Below are 21100 nucleotides of genomic sequence, written 5' to 3' on the forward strand. Positions count from 1 at the left end.
CTACAGATGATAGGAGCATAATAGGGATGATTACAAATTCTATGCCTATTGCATTCTAGTCTACAGTTTCATGAAAATCTAATATAACAAAGCTATGGAGACCCCACAAGTGAGTTTAGCAAAATCGAAGGATGCAAGATCCACATGAAAAAGCCAATTGTCTTTCTATGTATTTGCTACAAATAATCAGAAGGTGAAATAAAAATGCCACCTACCATAATATCAAAAGACACGAAGCAGCAGCGGAAACACTGGTCAAAGGTTGGCACACTGAAACTGTGAAGCCTTGTGGAGAGAAAGCAGGGATGAGAAGACACAGAGAGGGGCCTGGAGAGATAGCTCAGCAGTTAAGAGCCCTGGCTGCTTTTCCAGAGGATTCGGGTTCAATTCCCAGCACACACACACACACACACACACACACACACACACACACACACACACACACAAATGAGAAGTGGAAAAGCAAGGCTTGCTGGATTTAACGTCAAAGCATCATTTTTAGCTGGCTGTAGAGACACAGGCCTGCACCCCCAGCCTTCAGGAGGAAGAGTGAGGAGGGGGATGAGTTAGAGGCCAGCCTGGACTACACAGCAAGACCCTGTTTCAAAGCAAAAGCAAAAAGGACATTTCCCCAAATTATGAGTGAACATAATGTCAATTGAAGTTCAAGAAGGATTTGTTTTTTAAATATAGGAACCGGCAAACTCATTCTAAGTGAATTCTAAAATGTATACAGAAATACAAAACACTTAGAAGAATCAAAGGCACACTAAATACAAAGAATAAGACCAGCAAATGTTGCTGCTAAGGTGGACAGGAGTCAACCTTCCACCTCTGCCTCCCAAGTGCTGATGTGAACCTCCATGCCCAGAAGAAACATCTGGACCATGACTCTTAGAAACATCTTTTAGACCCTCCTCTTGTAACCTGGGACACAGGGCGCCTTCTTGTCCTGCCTTGCCAGAGAGAAAAGAACACAGGTAAGTATGGGTACACCTGAGGACGGAAAGGTGAGGGCCTGGTATCTTCTGTGCTGGGTAAGCGGGTGAGTCTACAGTAAACGCCTGACAGCCTTCACTCACGGCCCTTGAGGGGTCACTTGTGCTTGAATGGTTCTGGATCATCCCTAGGTTGTATTCCAGGGCCTGCAACCTCTGTCCTGGCCAGCTTTGTTCCAGACACTCAAGGAAAGTTGTGCAGCCTAGCTAGGGCTCAGGACAAATGGTTCTCCTAGGAAGGTAAAACTTGCCTGTTCTTGGGAGCACCGTTTTTGCCAGCATCCCACTAATGGGCTCCCTGGATCCATAAGAGGAGGGGGGGGGCTCTGCTGGGAGGGAAGAGAAGAAAGAAGCTGAGAAGGAAAAAGATGGCATCACCCCCCCTGCCTCCCCCCTCTCCCTTGGTCCAACCCCTACCATGTGATCAAGAGAGAGAGTTTTTGGGAGTGGGCCCCATGGGCCAGGCTTATCTTTGTTCAGCACAGTGGTTTTCTCTTAGCACCTGCACTTTGATTTCCTGAGGACTGAAAGGAAATATGCATGACTGCCCCCCAGGAATTTGTGAGTCTCAGCCCTTACTTTTGGGGACGCTCCCCCACAGCAGTTCCGGCCCCTGGAGGGGCCCATCAAGTATTCCTCCCATGTCTTTACATTTCAAGAGAGAGAAGTGTCTGGGTGGCAGGGGAAAGGGGAGTTTGTGTGTGAACTTGTTTTCAGAAGAAGATAAAATCCTATGAAAGCCCACCCAGCCCCTTCACAGTTTCAACTTTCACACCAGGGTCTCTGAACTCCCAGGGAACCCTTTCAGGCAGCTGTTTCCCAACACACAAAAGGGGGACTCTGTCAGCCACCTCTGTGGTCCCCCCCACCAGGCCAAAACTAACTAACCAGACAAACAAACAAACAACCAGACAAACCCCAACTTAGTGAGAGAGAAGGGGACCCTGCAAACCCAGAGTGCCCAGACCCTCCTGGGGTGACGCTGTGCCCCACAAACAAGGTCTTTCCTTCACAAAGCCTTCTCACTCCCACCACATCCAGAACATGGACACATACACACACACCCAGACCCCCCCACACACACACCCAGACACACACATACACAGAGACCTAGACCCCCCCACACATATGTACACAGACCCAGACACACACACATACACACATCCAGACACACACACACACACACACACACACACACACACACACACACAGACACACACATACACACAGACCCAGACACACACACATACACACATCCAGACACAAACACACATACACACACACACCCAGACACACACATACACACAGACCCAGACACACACACACATATACACACCTAGGCGCACACACACACACACACACACACACACACACACACACACCATGTGCCTCACTAGGCTGCACAAAAGAGCAGGATGAGGAGGGAATTGAGAAACAATGGCCTTCTTCGATCACATACCATTGGGTTCTTTGGTTTTTGTTCATATTGTTTTCACGCCCCCACCAAAAAAGACAAGAATTTTTCCTATAATTGTCTTAAAGGTTATAATTTTGTGACGGTTTCCATATCGGGCTACTGGGAGAATTAAACGAGACAGGCTCCAGGGAACATCAGGGAGGCATTCCAGATCTTTCTGACGACGGTGTGACAAGAAGACCATCCCTTCTGTCACCATGTTCCTCTGCCTCAGTTGTCCACGGGGATTTACTTCGTTCCTTCAGCTTGTCATGCATCAAATGCGAGCTGCTGGTATTTAGCACATACCAGAATCACACCAGCCCTCCAGGGGAAGATCCTGCGTGCCTTCTCATGGAGATCTTGAGCCTAGGGTTTTCATTGGAAAGGATTCTAGAAGTATGATTCTTAGAAAATTCTTGGGAGCTGCCATTCCCTTGCTCCAGGTTGTCTGTCCCTCCAGTCCTGAGTTTGGTGCCTGTCTTTCCTGGGGAACACTACCCTCCCCCAGCTTCATCTCTAGACTCTGTGTTGAGGGGATCTGCCCCCACTCTCACCCTGAAACTTTGCCTTCTTGACCACACAGAGGCTAGGAATAGTCACAGGACTGTAAGCCAACCTTAGAGCTGGCAACAGAGGAAGTCAAGGTGCCCCCCCCCCCCGGCTGTCCTGGTTTAGGCACCTGTGGTATTGGAAACTGAAAACTACCTCTAGGAACTGAGGTTGAGATCCAGTGACATAAGGTGTGGTGGTATTATGCAGCAGCTGGACAAATGATATAGGACTTGACAATTAACCCCCAAATTTTCTTTTCAGGATCCCCTAAAGATGGAAGTAATTTTAAGAAAACGACGCCCATATTCCCAAGAGGTGGGATGGGAAGTTTTGGTCGTTTAATGAGTTATGGATATTGTCATTGTTTATGATGGTTGGTTACAAGTTGTTGATTGTTAATGGTCAGGAAAAAAAGCTGAACAAGGAGATTAGATTCAGAGGTTTTGTTTAAAAAAAAAGAGAGAAAAAGAAAAAAGAGAATATAAATATGAAATAGATTGAATCTACTCTGAGAAAAAAGATAAAGAAATAATAGGATAAATGGGTAGATCACTGAATCTATACTAAAAAGAAAAAGAGAAAGATATAAAAATGACAAAAGGTAGATTACTGAATCTATTATGAAAAGAAAAATACTTTTAAAAAGGAATTACTTGTTTTAAATAAGATAAGTAATGAAAATTTTTTGTCTGAGTTTATCAAATGTTACTGAACTGGACATTGTTAATATATATAATGGAGTTTTTATCTGAATCTGTCAAATGTTAATGGACTAGACATTGTTAATGTAATCTTGACTGTGTATATATTGTATATACTTATTGGATAGTTTTTCTTGTATTGGTTATAAGCTTTTTTTAATTTTAGACAAAAAGAGAGGAAATGTGGTGGTATTGTGTTCCCCAAAATATTGTGCACCCTAATAAACTTATCTGGGGTCAGAGACAGAACAGCCACTAGATACAGAGGCTAGAAAATGGTGGCACTCACACCTTTAATCCTAGCATTCCAGAGATAGAAATCCCTCTGGATCTGTGAGTTCAAGGCCACATTGGAAACAGCCAGGCATGGTGACATACGCCTTTAATCCCAAGAAGTGAGCCTTTAATCCCAGGGAGTGATGGCAAAAACAGAAAGATATATAAGGTGTGAAGACCAGAAACAAGAAGCATTTGGCTGGTTAAGCTTCAGGCATTCGAGCAGCAGTTCAGCTGAGAGCCATTGGGATGAGGACACAGAAACTTCCAGTCTGAGGAAACAAGACCAGCTGAGAAGTTGGCCAGGTGAGGTTAGCTGTGGCTTGTTCTGTCTCTCTGATCTTCCAGTTCACCCCAATACTTGGCTCCGGGTTTGTTTTAATTAATAAGACTCTCTAAGATTCATGCTACATCAAGGCTTTATAGTGGAGTGCCTACTGAGCACACAGCAAGATTCTAGTTTGGAATCCTACTACTATACAAAGGGAAAACAAAAAACACCATGAAACATTGTGGGATAAATGACGTCAGAACCCAGAGGTAACAGTAAACCAATGAACAGCCATCATCCAGACACTGGGTCCCCCCAAGTCCTCCCAAGAGTCCAGCGCTCCATGGCATAGAATGGAGCCCTTCCCCACCCCACCCACTGCAATATTTGTCCAGCTAGGGCGTTTGTGTGATTTGCAAGCTTCCCTAAAACCTTGGGCAAGGGTAGTGCTGGAAGAATAGGGAAGTGCTTGCTAAGTAGGGAAGTGAAGGAAGAGTCTTTGGGCGGGAACTGCCTGCTGCTCCTTGCTGTCTGTTCTTTGAAAAGATAAAAGCTCCCCTTCTCTAGGTGGAGCAGCAGACAATCAAGCTTTCCACCCACCTGCTGATGTTACTTGGGTGTGTCTGAGGGAAGTACAGCCGAGAGGCAGGTAGGGGTTGTGGGAATTCAAGGATGTGAGCCCTGCAATATCCCCTTCACATGCAGGAGCCTGAGGGTTGTGGAAGTCAGGTTTGGGGGGCACGCTTGGGACCTATTGGTGCCACCTTAAGGACTACTCTGTATTTGCCTGGATGCTTTGTACACCTTTGAGCAACCAGGGGGAGGTTTGACGAACAAGTGTGGGGCTGGTTGCCTAGTGGCACTGGGAATGAGATGCATGGAAACCCACGTCAGTGATTACAAACTGTCAGTGATGACTCCACCTAGCAGTACCGGGGCTCCCTGGGGACCTTTACTGAGGTACACAGAGGACCTATGCCAAGGCGCATCTCCTGTAGTGCTGAAATACACCATGCCTTTACTCCACGGTGCCCTGCAGCTGTGCTGGGGTGCACCTACACATCTGTGCTGTACAGCATCAGGCCTGTGCCATAATGTACCACGTAGTTGTGCCAAAGTGCACTTGAATTCTTGCCATGATGTATCCTGCCCTGTGTGTGCCTCTGGCCGTGTGCAGGTGTGGTAGTCCTCTACCCTTCTGTTCTGTGAAGTAATACAAGGCAACAGGACTATACCGTAGTACACCGTCTATCTGCCTGTGCCGTGAGACACCTGGCTTATACCATAGTACACCATCGGTCTGTGCCGTGGGACACAGGTCTATACCATAGAACACTCAAGTATGTGTGCCATATAGGCACAGGTCTATACTGTAGTATGCAATCTATGTGTGCTGCGAGGCACCTGGTGTATACTGCAACACTCCCTTGTATCTGTACCATTGCCACAATACAGCAGGCCTATATCATAGTACACCACATAGCTGTGCCACAGGGCAACAAGCCTACACCACAGTGTGACTTGTAACTGCCACCATAGTGCATTCTGTACCATGCTCTGGGTACACCGTGTAGCTGTCTCATGGTAAGCTATACATGGTATACATATGGACAGAGATTCACAATTCTTCAAATAACCAGCATGATGTACCATGGCACAGATACAGTATGTACCACGATGTTGGCCCGTAGTGCACCATGGCACATGTGTACCATGGCTAAGTAGTACACTACAGTATCAGCCTGGTACCTCACAGCCCAGACCAGCGGTTGTGTCACCTCACTTGCCCAAAGCACCGCAGCATAGGCATTAAGCACCACAGCATAGATGTGCTACAAGTTCAGGTTTACTGTGGCACAGACGCCAAGTGCAAAGTGCACTAGGACACGGGCATAGCATGCCTGCGCCGGAGCACAGGCTGCCCCACAGAGCAGAGCTCCTAGGTGACCACTGTGGCACAGGCCTGGTGTTCACGACACAGATATGAGGTGTGCTACAGAACAGGCCTTCTGTCTTGTGGTACAGTTACCTGAGTGTACTGAAGTATACGCCGGGTTCCTCGCCACACAGATACAAGAGTATAGCTGGGTGCCTGTGACACAAACACATAATGTACTACGGTATATACCTGATATCTTGTGGCACAGATACATGGGTGTGCATAGTGTACCACTGCCCTGGCACAAAGTATTATAGCACAGATACAAGATATATCATAGCACAAAGTCCCAATACCGTAATACACCACATATCTGTGCCACAGGGCTCTCAGGTTATACCGCAGTACACCATGTATTTGTGCTGCACAGGTATATATATGGTAGACTATGGTATAGGCCTAGTGTCTTGTGGTACAGATACGTGGTGTACCATGTATGGGCCAGGTGTGTGTGTGGGGAAGATATGTGGATGTAATATGGTATAGATCAGATGCATTGTGGCACAAATACATGGTATCCTATGGTGTAGACTGGATTCCCTGAGGCACAGATACATGGTGTACTACGGTATGGGCCAGGTGTCTCCGGGCAAAGATACGTGGGTGCACTATGGTTTAGGCCAGATGCCTCGTGGCACAGATACATGGGTGTACTATGGTGTAGGCCAGATGCCTCTTGGCACAAATACATGGTATCCTATGGTATAAGCTAGATTCCTTGCAGCACAGATACATGGTGTACTACGGTAGAGGCCTAGTGTCTCGTAGCACAGATACGTGTTGCACTACGGTATAGGCCAGATGCCTCGCGGCAAAGACGTGGGTGTACTATGGTATAGGCCAGATGCCTCATGGCAAAGATACATGAGTGTACCATGGTATAGGCCAGATGCCTCGCAGCACAAATACATGGTATCCTACGTACAGGTTGAATTCCTTGCGGCATAGATACATGATGTACTACGGTATAGGCTGGATTCCTTGCGGCACAGATACATGGTATACTACGGTATGGGCCCAGTGTCTTGTGCGCGGCACAGATACGCGGGTACGCTACGGTATAGGCCAGATGCCTCGCGGCACAGATACGTGGGTACACTACAATATAGGCCAGATGCCTCGCAGAACAGATACGTGGGTACACTTCAGTATAGGCCAGATACTTCGTGGCACAGATACGTGGGTACACTACGGTATAGGCCAGACGCCTCGCGGCACAGATACATGGGTGCAGTATGGCAAAAATACATGGTATCCTATGGTATAGGCTGGATTCCTTGCAGCACAGATGCATGGTGTACTAAGGTATGGGCTAGGTGTTTCACGGCAAAGATACACGGGTGTACTATGGTATGGGCCAGATGTCTTGTGGCACAGATACAGGGGTGCACTATGGCATAGGCCAGATGCCTCACGGCACAAATACATGGTATCCTATGGTATAAGCTGGATTCCTTGCAGCACAGATACATGGTATATTATGGTATAGGGCTGGTGTCTTGCGGTACAGATATGTGGTGTACTACAGTATGGGCCAGGTGTCTTGTGGGAAAAATACGTGGATTTACTATGGTATAGATCAGATGCCTTGTGGCACAAATACATGTTATCCTATGGTATAGGCTGGATTCCTTGTGGCACAGATACATGGTGTACTACGGTAGAGGCCTGGTGTCTCGCGGCACAGATACATGGTAAACCGCGATATGGGCCCGGTGTCTCGTGGCAAAGATACGTGGGTGCACTATGGTACAGGCCAGATGCCTCGCGGCAAAGATACATGGGTGTACTATGATATAGGCCAGATGCCTCACAAATACAAGGTATCCTACGTATCGGCTGAATTCCTTGTGGCATAGATACATGGTGTACTACGGTATAGGCTGGATTCCTTGCGGCACGGTTACGTGGTGTACTACGGTATGGGCCCAGTGTCTCACGCGGCACAGATACGTGGGTGCACTATGGTATAGTCCAGATGCCTCGTGGCACAAATACATGGTATCCTATGGTATAGGCTGGATTCCTTGGGGCACAGATACATGGTGTACTACGGTATAGGCCTGGTGTCTCGTGGTACAGATACGCGGTGCACTACGGCATGGGTCAGACATCTCGCGACAAAGATATGTGGGTGTACTATTGCATAGTCCAGATACCTCATGGCAAAGATACATAGGTGTACTATGGTGTAGGCCAGATGCCTCGTGGCACAAATACATGGTATCCTATGGTATAGACTGGACTCCTTGGGGCACAGATACATGGTGTACCACGGTATAGGCCAGGTGTCTCGCGGCACAGATACGTGGGTGTACTACGGTATAGGCCAGATGTCTTGCGGCAAAGATACATGGGTGTACTATGGTGTAGGCCAGATGCCTCACGGCACAAATACATGGTATGCTAAGGTATAGGCTGAATTCCTTACGGCACAGATACATGGTGTATTACGGTATATAGGCTGGATTCCTTGCGGCACAGATACGTGGTGTACTATGGTATGGGCCCAGTGTCTCTCGGCACACTATGGTACAGGTCAGATGCCTTGTGGCACAAATACATGATATGCTATGGTATAGCCTGGGTGCCTCATGGCACAGATGCATTGGTATAATATGGTATAGGCTGAATATCCAGCAGCACAGATGTGTGGTGTCGTACGCTATTGGAACTTTGTGCCTGTGCTGTGCTATATCTTGTATCTGTGCTATAATATTTTGTGCCAAGGCTTCAAGTCATGTACATGTGCTTCAAGTCAACAGGCCTACACTGTAGTGCACCGTATAGTTGTGCCATGGCACATATTTTACCATGCACTGTGATATATCTGTGCCATGGTACATTATGCTGGTGTTGTGAAAAATTGTGAGTCTCTACCAAGGTTTATTATGAACCTCTATGATGGTGCACTGTGGATCCATGCCACAGTTCACCTTGGACCCACGCTGCGGTTCGTCTTGGACCCACACCATGGTACCGCGGTTCGCCATGGACCTGTACCGTGGTGGACTAGTGCCGCGGTTCACTGGCAGAGTTTGCTGGGCATATCGTCTTTTTCAAATTGTACTATAGTTTTCAGTTCAACATTCTAGCAGCTATGCTATCTTTCCTTCATTTTCAATTTCTGGGGAAGGGAAGGGAAAGGTTGGGCTATTTTGGCAACGGCGAATGCCTAGGCACCGGAAACTGCCAAAGCATTCTCACAGAATGGGAATAGGCTTGCACAATTCAGAGGCTATTCTCTCCTATGGTGTAGCTATACAGGCTTTGGAATTCCTAGTGGAATCCCAGGACCTCCAGTAGCATGGAGCTCAGGTTAGCTGGGAAATAAAGAGGACTTTCACATCTCAAATTCTAAATAGAGGACGACAGCTTGTGAGCTGATTTCCTTCGGCCACGGTTCCCTGGCAGCCCTTGGTTTGGGCATCGTGATCCTGTGTGCACACACAATGTGTTCTTTGGGTTCTTACCTCCCTGCTGTATGCCTGCCAGACTGTGGACTGTGCTGAAATCTCTAGGATTCTAGGGTGTTGCATGGGATCCTAGCTCTAAGAAGTTGTTTTTCAGAACAGTGATTTTCCCCCACTGTCTCTGCGAGCATCTCTCACTGGGCCAAGGGTAAGAATAATATCAATGACTACTCCCCAGGTTGTCCTTAGCAAATTCCAATCTTCAAACACCTCCTGGAAGCCTGCTGAGATGCCCTGTTTCTTTAAGAAAGGGAGGACTAAAAAGCTACAGAGATCCCAGAAGAGATGCATACATTCTCATTGTTTTGCAAATAGACCAGAGCCACTGGTTAACAAAGCTACCTCCAAAACAAGCCCTGCGGGCTCTGGGAAAGTACCTCACAGCTACTTCTCCTTAGCTCAGTTCTGGGGTTCAAGGAATTGAATTTGGGGTTTGAAATCTGGAACTTCAGCTCAAAATATTAGTTATACCTAAGATGAAGAGCAAACCCATGCCTCCGAGCTGGGTTTTTCCAGCTGCCCGTGGTCAAACATGGATGTCAGTGGGTTTCCAGTTGCTCGCGGTATGGTGTCTGCAACTTGCCAATTTTTCTGTGGTGCACAAATATGCTCTTGTTAACTATAACCCTTGGCATCCTGGTTCTCCCTTGTCTAGAAACTTTTTTTTTTTTTTTTTTGGACCACAGCTCACCAAGTTTTGCAGCTCTTTGGGTCTCAGAGAGTCTCAGATCTGTGGTTTATCATCATAGGTGACAAAATCATAGAATGTTGAATACTCTTGAATATGTACTAAAAATCTGTGGTCAGATTGTTTCAGACTTTCATTCTATTGCAAGGAGCTATTTCAGAGCCCTGGGGTACTCACTTCTGCCAGGAGCCTTCCCTAACTCATATCCAGGGTGGGTATTGTGGACCTGGTCCACATGGTGAGTGAAAGATGCCAGTTAGTACTATACAAAACTGGAGAATAGAAGACTCGTGTCCTAGCGTCATAGTGAGGCACAATTCAGAAAAAAACAACAAAACAAAAAGCACACATTGAAACTGCTAATTGGCAGGATGGATTAGGGTGACCATGCTGACTTCTCCCTAAATCAGGGCAGACAAATACACTGGAGTTAAAGAAACCCCCAAGCTTTAGGAATGGGATAGCTCCCCAACCAGCACCTGCTTGTTTTGCAAATGACTCTCACTCAGCCAAGGGTTCAGTCGCTTGCAGCTGTCATGGTTGACATCCAGAATAAGACCTTTGGTCTTCTTTTTTAAGGTCTGGAACCTAAATTACTAGGTTTGGGGGTTATGGGGAAGTTTGCTGACCATAGTTTCACCCCCAGAACTGCTAATTATCCCAAATAGCTTGAGAGCCAAGGCAATTAATGTTCTTATGCCTAATGCTCAAATGCAAAATTGTTGAGGATGGTGGGTCTGTATGAGTGACTTTTCTTGCTAAATTGGGGTTTGCCAGTCTCCCACATGCCACTTACTGAAGCCTGTCAGCTGCCTATGGTTGCCAATTACCCATGGTCGGCTTTTGGTTGTTGATTACCTGAGGTCTGTCAGCTGCCGCAGTTTGTGGACATATCTCTATCCGCCATATCTGTCGTTCCCTGGTGGTGTAACTAGCCGTAGTAGAGAATCTGTCCCCTCCACTTTCCGACTGTCCCACTGTGATTCTTTGCAATAGTTTCCTGTGATTCACCGAAATTTGTCCTGGTTTGTGATTTCACGGGTCTGTGTTCTGAGACAACAGGTTATCTACTATCCTCCGGCAACTTTGCGTACGTCTCTATTTAGTGAAAGCCTGATGTTTAACTACTACAGGCCAGGAGCCTTTGGCCTCCCCTCCCCCCACAAAACCTTCCTTTCATGAGAAATGGCATCTTGATGACTGGTTAACCCTCCCCCAAGGTTCTTGGTTCCTAGTGAATGGGCTGATCCTAAGCCCAGGAAATCCCTGCTGGCAGCCAGTGGTGGGGGATGGTGCAGCCCTTGGTTGGGGGATGGTGCAGTTCGAAAAAGGAAGCTTTGGCCTCCCTTCCTGCTCAGGCAGACCTGAGGTCTCCACAGTGCAAACAGAGCAGTGGGGGTGGGGGTGGGATGCTAGGGTTCTTGTTACTGCTTAGGTACAAAGCCAAGCCAGATACCATCCTGCAAGCGTGCTGTCTTCATCTCTCTGCACACAGTCATGTATATGTGTGTGGACATTCACACACACGTGTATGTACACACACACAAAAAAAAAAAAAAAGAAAGAAAAAAGAAAAAAAGGAAAAAAAAAGCACATAAGCTTTCATCCTGGGCACTTCCTCCCTCATGAGCTGGATTTAAATTTTATATTGGATTCACATTTGCTTTCAAGCCCCATGTTATCCCAAGCCTCACAGTTGAGTCTCTACTAATCTAACTCTAGCTTACAGGAGACCACTATAGATAGCCTCAGAAGCTACATCACATCTAGACCACAGCCTGGATCTTCCAGGATCCCAGGGAGCCACAGAGAACTCATCTTACAATTTCCCTTTACAGACATGTCTGTGGAGACTAAGGAATCCCAAGACTTGATCCCAGTCCCCAGCTCTAGATGACCCTAAGATGAGTCCCAGCGTGTGGCCAGCTAGGCCTTTTCACTGGGGTTCTCCCCGGGAGGACACTAACTTCAGAAGGAAATGGGGACAAGAAGGCCAGCACTGAGGCTTGGGGAGTCTGGAAGAGGTTGGACCCTACGGTGTAACATCCTGCACAATCTCTCTTGGCAAAGTTCAAAAGTTAAAGATCAAAAAGGAATGGCTGGAAACCACTGGATTCTAAGCACTCAATAGCCCTGTCCTTGTTTTAAGAACCACTGTCATTGTCTCAAACCAGACAATCCTGAGTCCAAAGAAAGATTATCAAGTAAAGAGAGCAGGGAATTTATCAAGCTAACACCCCCAGCACCCCCCCCCACCCCCAGGGAGGTGCCACCATTTCGAGAACATCCTAGCAAGGCAGATGTTTATTTCAAGGGCTTCTTTGGTTCACTGTCACCTTTGCTGCTCTTCCTGCACAGGATTCAGGATTATTTCCAGTGGTGAGCAGAAAGGCATTGTAGCACGACACTGCCATTGCCAAATCACACACTCAACTGTGCAATCAAATTAAAACAAGATTGTGAAAAGAAATATATCATAGTGTTTTGAAGGAAGTTCACAGTTTTTCGTATTGGGCCACATTCATAACTACCCTTACTGCATGTAGCTCATGGACTGTGGGTTGGACATGACCAGTCCTAGGCAGAGCCCCAAGGAGGCCAAGGTATCCTCTCATGAGTTACACAACCCCTGTGATGGCTGTGGGAACCCTCTCTCCCCCCCAAGGAACAGGGTAAGAGGACAGTCTAGTCTCACCCGCCAGCCCTCTGTCACCTTGGTCTTTCTGCCCTATCCTGCCATCTTCCTCTCCCTTCTACCCGCCCCACTCTTCTGTTGCTTTCTTTTAGGAGGTGGGAGAAAAGAGTTTGTATAAGGCCCCTTGTCACTTCCTGAGCTCCCCAGGGGGGCTCCTCCATGCAGATCTACCCAGGCTTCTCCAAAGGAGAGCCCTGGCTCTAGCTGTGGAAACAGCCAGAAGTGGGCCTGGGTCTGTGCCTGCTGGGTGGGGTGTGTGTGAGGCCCTGTAGGAACCCCCAGAGCAGGGGCCAGGTTATACACTGTAGCCTTTCAGGCACAGCCCTAGTCGGGAAGGCAGAGGGTTTTGCTTGGATTTCTGTGCTGGCCACGTGGCCGTGCATTCAACACTCCACGATGCTGTTTCTGGAGCCAGACAGAGTGAGTTAGGGCTGCAAACAGGATCTGAAGGCTGCCCCCCCACCCCCCGCTCTGGAGAGGCCCCTCCGTGTAAACAGTATGAGTTTCTGGGAAACATACAGAAGACCAGACTGTCAGGAAAGGACGTGGCCCACATTCCTGAAGCTCCCACCCAGGCAAGGGTGCCAGCTCTTCATGGACATCCCAGCCCCCAACTCAGCTCTCCCTGTCAGCTAACTGACAATTTCCCATTTGTTGATTCATCCTTCCAGAGAATCAGGGGGCTCCCACCCACCCCCAGAAGCTAGGCTGCGCCAGCTGTCGACTTGAGATCTAGGCAGAGTCACCTAGAGCATAGCCCACGCACAGTAGGGGCACAGTCAGCTCTCCTTCTGGCTCTGAGCATATGAGGAGAGTCACTTTCCCCTGTGCTTGTCCTTTTGTCCCTGGCACCTATAGTGGTACCAGCCTCAGTGCCTTGTACACTTAGTACGTGCTTCTATGTTCCTCGAACTGCGCAAATGAGCCTGTACACACGGCTTTCCTCGCAAAGTCTACAGAATTCAGGGTAACCATCTGAAAACTTTTGGTGTATCTCAGAAGCAAGCAGGCCTGAGTGTGGTCAGCCTGGCTTCCCTACCTGTGTGTCACCTACCTTGTGATTGGGTCTGAGATACCCCCAGCCCCCAGCAAGGGACAAAGTCCCCTTTCAATTAGGTAAGAGGGGAGGTTTTTCAAATCTAGTCTGTCTTATTCTGTGTTCCCAGGGAATCTGCGACACGGGTGTTGATTTTCATATTTTTGCAGACACAGGAGAAGTGACCAGATGTCCCTCAGTGGATGGGTCCTCAAGAACCACCATTTCCCCACCCACCCCAGGCTGTCTGCTCCCCAAAGTTCACAAAGCCAAGGACAACCTATTGGGAGCTGGTGGGAGCAAGGCCAGCCTTTGGAAAGAGGCCTCTGTTTGCTTTTCTTTATCATCAAATGCACAAGGGCAGCCCCGTTTACCTAATAGCAGCTGCCTTTAAGCTCATCCTCTGCACAAACACCTAAAGGGTATGTTGAACATTTGAGCCTAGGTCTCTGAGGGCGTCACGTTTGCACAGCAAAGCCTGAGCAACTTGTTAGATGGGGGAAGAGCACAGAGCGCCACAGTGACCTTTGGTCTTATCTAGCAATCCAGGGTGGCAAGATTACCCTAAAGGAGAGAAAATGAAATTTTGGGATAGGCTGCAAAATAACCTCAAGAGAGCTGCGAAACGTACATTCAATAAGTTTCTAGCCTGGAGGGTAAGTGGGATAGCTTCAAATCTTTGCCACTGCCCTGGTTCCAGGATTCTTAGGGCTGATAGAAGAACAAGAGATTCATAGTCTACAGCTGCTAGACCCAGAGCTGATGTGCCACATAGGGACTTTGGTAATGATTTCAGGTTCTGCACACTTGGGGCCAAGGTGGTGTTACCAGGTGCCCTCCCTGGGGAGAGCTTGAGCTGTCTGCTCAGTTAGTCAGGTATTCTGAGGGATTTTCATACATTGCCCTAATCAACCTTGTGTATAACTCTGGGAAACAGGTGTTGTGATTATCCTCACTTTTTACATGGGGAAACTGAGGTATGGAGAGATGGAAAGGGACGCATTCAAAGCTAGGCTGCTGGTACATATGCCTCCACAGCTGACTCACAAGGTTGAGGTGAGAGTCAGGTAAAGAGTTCAGGGCCAGCTGCTACATAGAGACCATATATGTGTTTATATACATGTCTACATGAATAAGTCAAAATGTATGCTTATAAAATAAACAAGACTATCAATCAATATCAAGGTTTCCTCTTCACCAACCTTCTCCATGTCCCTCAGCTGGGGACATGTGAACACAGCTCCCTGAGTATGTTTGGTGAGTATACATTCCTCCTCTATCTAACTGTCTTCACCAACGGCGTATTTCACTCAAAGCATAGTTATCACGAGACAGAGGCTCAGAAAAATTCAGCAACTGGTCCACAACCAGAGAGGTAGTGGTGTCTTTTGCTCTGTGTTGTGCTCTCAAGACCTCAGGGACCAAACCGTTGGCCAAGACTGCAAGACTGCTCTACCTGTGTTCAGGACTGTAGTCAGGGGTGACTCTTTGCTTATCACCCCGTGAATCAGGGTATGTGACTTTTACTCTCCTATCTAGCAGCAAGTCGGCTGCCCAAAGTGTCCCCTCTCCTCACACCCTGTACTGTCCTCTTTTCTCACATCCGTTGAGTGCCCTGGGCTTCTCATGTGCCTTCTGGACTCTCCTCCAGGGAGCTGGTGATTCCTGCCTAGATTGAGAGGCGAGATCAGCAGTCCAAGCAGCTGCCTATGGGTTCTGGAATGACCCAGCCCCTGTTTAGAAAGCAAGCAAGCTCTACAGGAACCCTCATTTTAGTGAGACAACCTTCCAGGCCTCGTGGTAATCTAGTACCAGTGACTTCTGCAGCCTCTTGAGTGGGGCAGCAGTTTTTCAACTGTCATCAATCTTTTTGTTTAAAGAAAAAAAAAAAAAGGCAAACTTTCCAGTCCTGTTCTACCTAGGATACACTTTCTCCTGGGGGTGGGGGTAGGGGTGCTCCCCTGGCCTGGCTGCCCTCTGTCAACACAGAGAGCCACCCCCTCCCTAGCCGCAGGCAGTTGAATGAGGCAGTTCTTTACTCCACTGAAGGAAATATTTCCATGGAGCTGGGCCAAAAAAAACCCCTTGCCTGAATCCGGGGCTGGCCCCTGCCCAAAGCCAGACGGGTGGGGGTAGAGCTGGAGACGTGGCTGTCTCTTCCACGTGTCAAGATGTGAATTCTAAAATCCACCCCACATCAGTGGCCTGCTTGGTCTCTATTCGGGGGTTTTCTAGGTTCTTCCAGAAGAAAGGAAACTTTAGAGCCCTTCCCTAGCTCCTAGCCACTAAGAATTCCTTTGCGGAAGAGAGTCCTTTTAGAAGTGGGGTGCAGCTGTGTGCTTTCTGAGTACCCTATATCCACTGCTCACAGGGAGTGTTCCTCACAGAAAGGGCCCTAGACTATGTGGCAGTAAACACTGGGACCTTAGATTTTGATTTACTTATTAGAAATACATTTTATGTATTAGAAATAGTAGGCTAGGTTCCTTTCTATGAAAGAAGTTAAAATGTTCATTAGTCTTCTTGAACTGCTGCATGTATTTATGTAGGATCATATGTGTTGGACATGTGCATGAGTATGTGTGCACATGTGTGTACCTGCTTGTGGAGGCTAGAGGCTGATATTCTGTGTCATCATGGATAATTCCCTACCTTTTTTTTTTTTTTTTTTTTTTTTTTGGAGACAGGGTCTCTCACTGAACCCAGAGCTCACCTATCTGTCCTGACTGGCTAGCCAACAAGTCCCAGCGATCCTCCACAAAACGGAGATACAGGCATTGGCTTCATTGCCTTGGTTTCTACATGAGCACTGGGGATCCAAACTCAGGGTCTCGGGCTTGGCTTAATACTTGGCTGCAAGTGTTTTATCCACCTTGCCACTTTTCCTCCTCAGCCCATAAACTGCTGTCTTTTCTTTTCTTTTTTTTTCTCTCTCCAACCTTCTTTCTAGATTTATTTGTTATGTGTATGAGTGCTTACCTGCATGTACGTATTGCGTCTCATGGTTGCCTGATGTCTGCCAAGGCCAAAAGCAGGTGTAAGACTGCGTGGAATTGGAGGGACAGATTGTGGGGAGCCACCATGTCCGTTCCAGGAACCAAACCCAGATCTTCTGCAAGAGAAAGTGCTTGTGACCACTGAGCCATCTCTCTAGCTTCCTCCTCCTCCTCCTCTTTTTCTAAAAGCATTTTATAAATGTGACCCATGTGAGTTGAAAAAACCTAAAAGGGAAAAAATACACCCCAAATCCATTTACTAGAACAACTGTTGGTCCCCTCACCATTTGGGTAGTATTGCTCTCTAACTTTCTCTCTGTGGCCCCCGCTTAGGAAAAGAAGAGCAAAGCCCCCTTCTTTCTCTCCCACATTGTGTACCCAGTCAGATAAAACAAGAGAGTTATCCTCCCCAGTAAACGATTACCCCAGGGTTACTGCTGGCCTTGGCCATGGCTCAAGCTGATATAGCTCAAACAGGACACGTACACAGGCCCTGCCATGAGACACAGCAGTTTGTCAGGAAGTAAACTTTACTCTTGTCCTTCTGTAGAAAGCAAGGGACTGGTTTTTTGTTTTTTTTGTTTTTTTTTTTTCCTGCATCTACAATCTGGCCAACTCCTCTTTGCAGGGAGCTAAGGCTGCACCTCAGATCTCGATTCCAGGGAAGCAGAGTACTTCTGATGTTGGAGATTTGGGGCTGTGTGCTTTCTAGAAGAGAGTTCCAGAGTGCTGGAAGACCGAGCTTCTACTGATTAATATTTTCTGAGTCCTTCACTTCCTGGTGGTGCCTAGCACAGTAGGAGAAACACATGTCCCCCAACTCCCAAAGAAACCCAGCCTCTTGCAAAGACCCTCCTAAGTGCTCTGTAGAGTCTCTGGCTTTGGCTGAGGTCTATGTGTGATAGGAGGAGGTTCAGAAGCATGTGACTCAGAGATATTTGGATATCTGGAGGGCAGTGACATTTAGGGGAAATCTGGAAGGGCTATTCTGAGCAGGCGGCACTTATATGCCGTCTTACATTAGTCCTCTGCATGGTTCCACAAGTGTGCATTATTAACCTATACTTGGCAGAGGACAAATGAGACCTTGTGTTCACTGCCTCACTGAATCTGAGGATATCTGTGTACTTGAGCACAAATATGTACATGTGGATAGGAGACTGCTCACGTAGCTTTATTTTATTTTATTGTTTTTAGACAAGGTCTTGCTGTGCCTTGGCTGCCTTGAATTCTCAGATTTATCTGTCTCCACTGGGATTAAAGATGCAAGCTACCACGCCTGTCTCACATAGCTTTGAGAGTTCCCAAATATGAATTTTTAAAGAAGATTTATTTATTTTATGTGCATTGGTGTTTTGCCTGCACGTATATCTGTGTGAGGGTGTCAGATTCCCTGAACTGGAGTTACAGACAGTATGTGGTTGCTGGGAATTGAACCCGGGTTCTCTGGAAGGGCAGCCAGTGCTCTTACCTGCTGAGCCAGCTCTCCACCCGCCCCCAAATATGAATTTTAAACAAATAAACAACAAACAAAAACTGCTTGAAATCCCAAAAGCCAAGGTGGAGGAATTGCTGTAAGTTTGAAGTTAGCCTGTACTATAATGAATTTGGGGTCAGCCTGGGTTCCTCAGTCTTAAGAAAAGCATTTTAAAAAGAAGAAAAAAGTATCTACAGGGAAGAAGAGGAGGAAGAAGCAGAGGCTAGCTTAGCCTCGGGTCTGGACGCTGGCTGTCATCCAGCCTGCAGGAGAGCCACGTCGTAGCACAGAGAGAAAGTGCTGTTTTTCAAATGTGGATCTGGCCCCTGCTTTCCTCCGTAGAGACCAATCTGAGCCTTCATATATCTTTTTTTGAGCAGGGGAACGTGCTAGCATTGCCCAGACGGAGGAACAGTTCCCATCCAAACATTACCATAGGTTTGGCTTCTTCCAGAATTCTCCCATTGCTTTGGACCAATAAATATTTAAAAAGTTAGGTTCCGAGCTCCAGAAAAGCCAACAAAAACATTTAAACATATGGATTTTTTTTTTTAAAATTGTGGTTAAACTGTGCTCAGTAGAGATTCGTTTACAGCAGCCCCCCCCGCCCCCCCTCTCTTTTTCTTTCTTTCTTTTAGGAAGCCAGAAGGATAAACATGTTGCCATGGAGTTCTGTTTAAAATAAAATACAATGGAAAGAAAAGCCGTGTGATGAAGTAACCACATGGACAGCAGGATACACCTGATACTAATTACTGTCATGAAGAATGTTCTGGAAGACATTTGACTCGCCTGATGTATACATTCAAATCAAGCAAAACAGGACTGGAAAGCTCCTTGGGGACCCTCTTGTCCAACTCTTTCCTTTTTCCAGATGAGGAAATAGGGGCCCAGAGAGGGGAAGGGCCTGGACCTTGGCCTCCCAGCTGGGAGGGAGTGGAGCTGAGATTCCAACCACTGTGCATTCTGCAGAAACACATAGCTTCCAGGGTCTGTTACCTTGGCTTGTCAGTAAAAGCTTTGAAGCAGAGGGATGGGGTTTGCTGCCAGGAAGAGGCTTAGGAGCGAGGGGCCCAGGAAAAAATGCAGAGGCTGACTTTTGCTGCGGAGGCCCTCCTTCCCTCAAGGGCACAGGGCCTGGAGGACTGAGAATGGCCGGTCGGTGTCTGAGAGTCCTGATAGTGCACACCGGCGCCTCTTACCAGGCACCCACTCACGTTCTTTTGGGGTTGCAAGGCTGACAGCCTCCAGGGACCCCAAGTACATGGCTGCTGATGCTCTCTAGCGGCCGTTGTGATCCCACGCGTGGGCCGCGAACATGAGCCCCCATGACAATGCGCACCCCTTCCTCTTCCCCCAGAGGCTAGCAACTGGGCCTTCTGGTGTCTGATTGGCCACAGGGGCTTGACGACAGGGTCTTCTTGCTGATGATTGGCCCCAGCCAGCTCTGGCTGTTTCCTAGCTATTAATACTGTGGGCTAATAAATGTCTCCTGTTGACTGGGGTGTTGGGAGCCATGTTTTTTTGCAGCTTCCGTGACGTCTGTTGCTGGTGAAGGCCTTTCTGGCTTCTCAGGGGCCCTCTTTTGGGGGGCTGTCTCCATATTCAACAGGCTGAAAATGGGGTGTTTTCTTTGTCTCTCAGTATCTGACACATTCAGATAGTTCTTTGTGATGCTCACAAAGCCCTAAATCTTCATCTCCCCCCTCCCTAAATAATGCCTCGGTTCCTACATTAACAATCCGCCCGCCCAGGAAAGGCCTGAGTCATCGGAGAGCGGATGGTCGATAACCCCAGGCTCAGCGGTGGCCCTTCTCCGTGCCTCTCAGCCCCGGTCCTGTGCCACTGTGGTGTCCTAGGATTGCTGGCCATAAGGGGCTTATGCGGAAGCAGCTGCAGAGCCCCAAATAAGGCAGGGGGCTCTTTCAACCTCATGTCCTCCATGGAGCCTCTGACTCTCCTTTTAGGGTCTTTCTTTCTCGCTCCATCTCTGTCATCAGACATTTCTTCCTTGGCCTCCCAGTTGCCACCCACCTGTCACCCTAAGATAGATCCTTCGTCCCTTTCAACAGCATTTTGACCTTTTCGAGAGGACATTTGATTGACGTGCTGCCCACTTTGCCACTTAGGGCAGGGCAGAGCAGCCGGAGGTACCACCTGTTAAGGATTAGCTCTCCTGTGCCAAGTCGCAGAGAGTACGCAGCCAGGCAGCTATGCGCCATAGCAACATGTGTCACTGTCTGTCTGCTTGGGCTGCGAGGGGGGGGGGGGTTGCGCATTTCAAAGTGTGGGGAATCAACCCGATTAGGGGGTATACTCTAAGCATTACCACATAGGACCCCGTTTTCACTCATGAAGTACTTTTCTTAGGGGGGCACGGTTTGCGGCTATATTCATAGGTACGCTCCGGGTTGCAGAGTACCCCCTAAAGGGCAGAAATGAACCCCTGGAAGAGGAAGGGATATCGATCGTGAGCTTTCCAAGTGCACAGGTTGCTAGTGTTTGAGCCCAGGACTCAAAATCAAGGTCCTTTGATTCC

At 47.8% G+C, this 21100-nt stretch overlaps 1 long non-coding RNA gene across 1 annotated transcript; it reads right to left on the reverse strand.

Moving 5' to 3' along the window:
- Positions 1-2571: 2571 nt before the first annotated feature.
- Positions 2572-19928, reverse strand: LOC131924623 (uncharacterized). The gene is made up of 3 exons (XR_009382949.1): positions 19561-19928; positions 17068-17200; positions 2572-2823 (listed from the first exon to the last, which is right to left on the reverse strand). It is a non-coding gene; the product is annotated as an uncharacterized LOC131924623 (long non-coding RNA).
- Positions 19929-21100: the final 1172 nt, after the last annotated feature.

This window comes from Peromyscus eremicus, chromosome 14, assembly GCF_949786415.1.
Source record: "Peromyscus eremicus chromosome 14, PerEre_H2_v1, whole genome shotgun sequence".
Taxonomy (NCBI): domain Eukaryota; kingdom Metazoa; phylum Chordata; class Mammalia; order Rodentia; family Cricetidae; genus Peromyscus; species Peromyscus eremicus.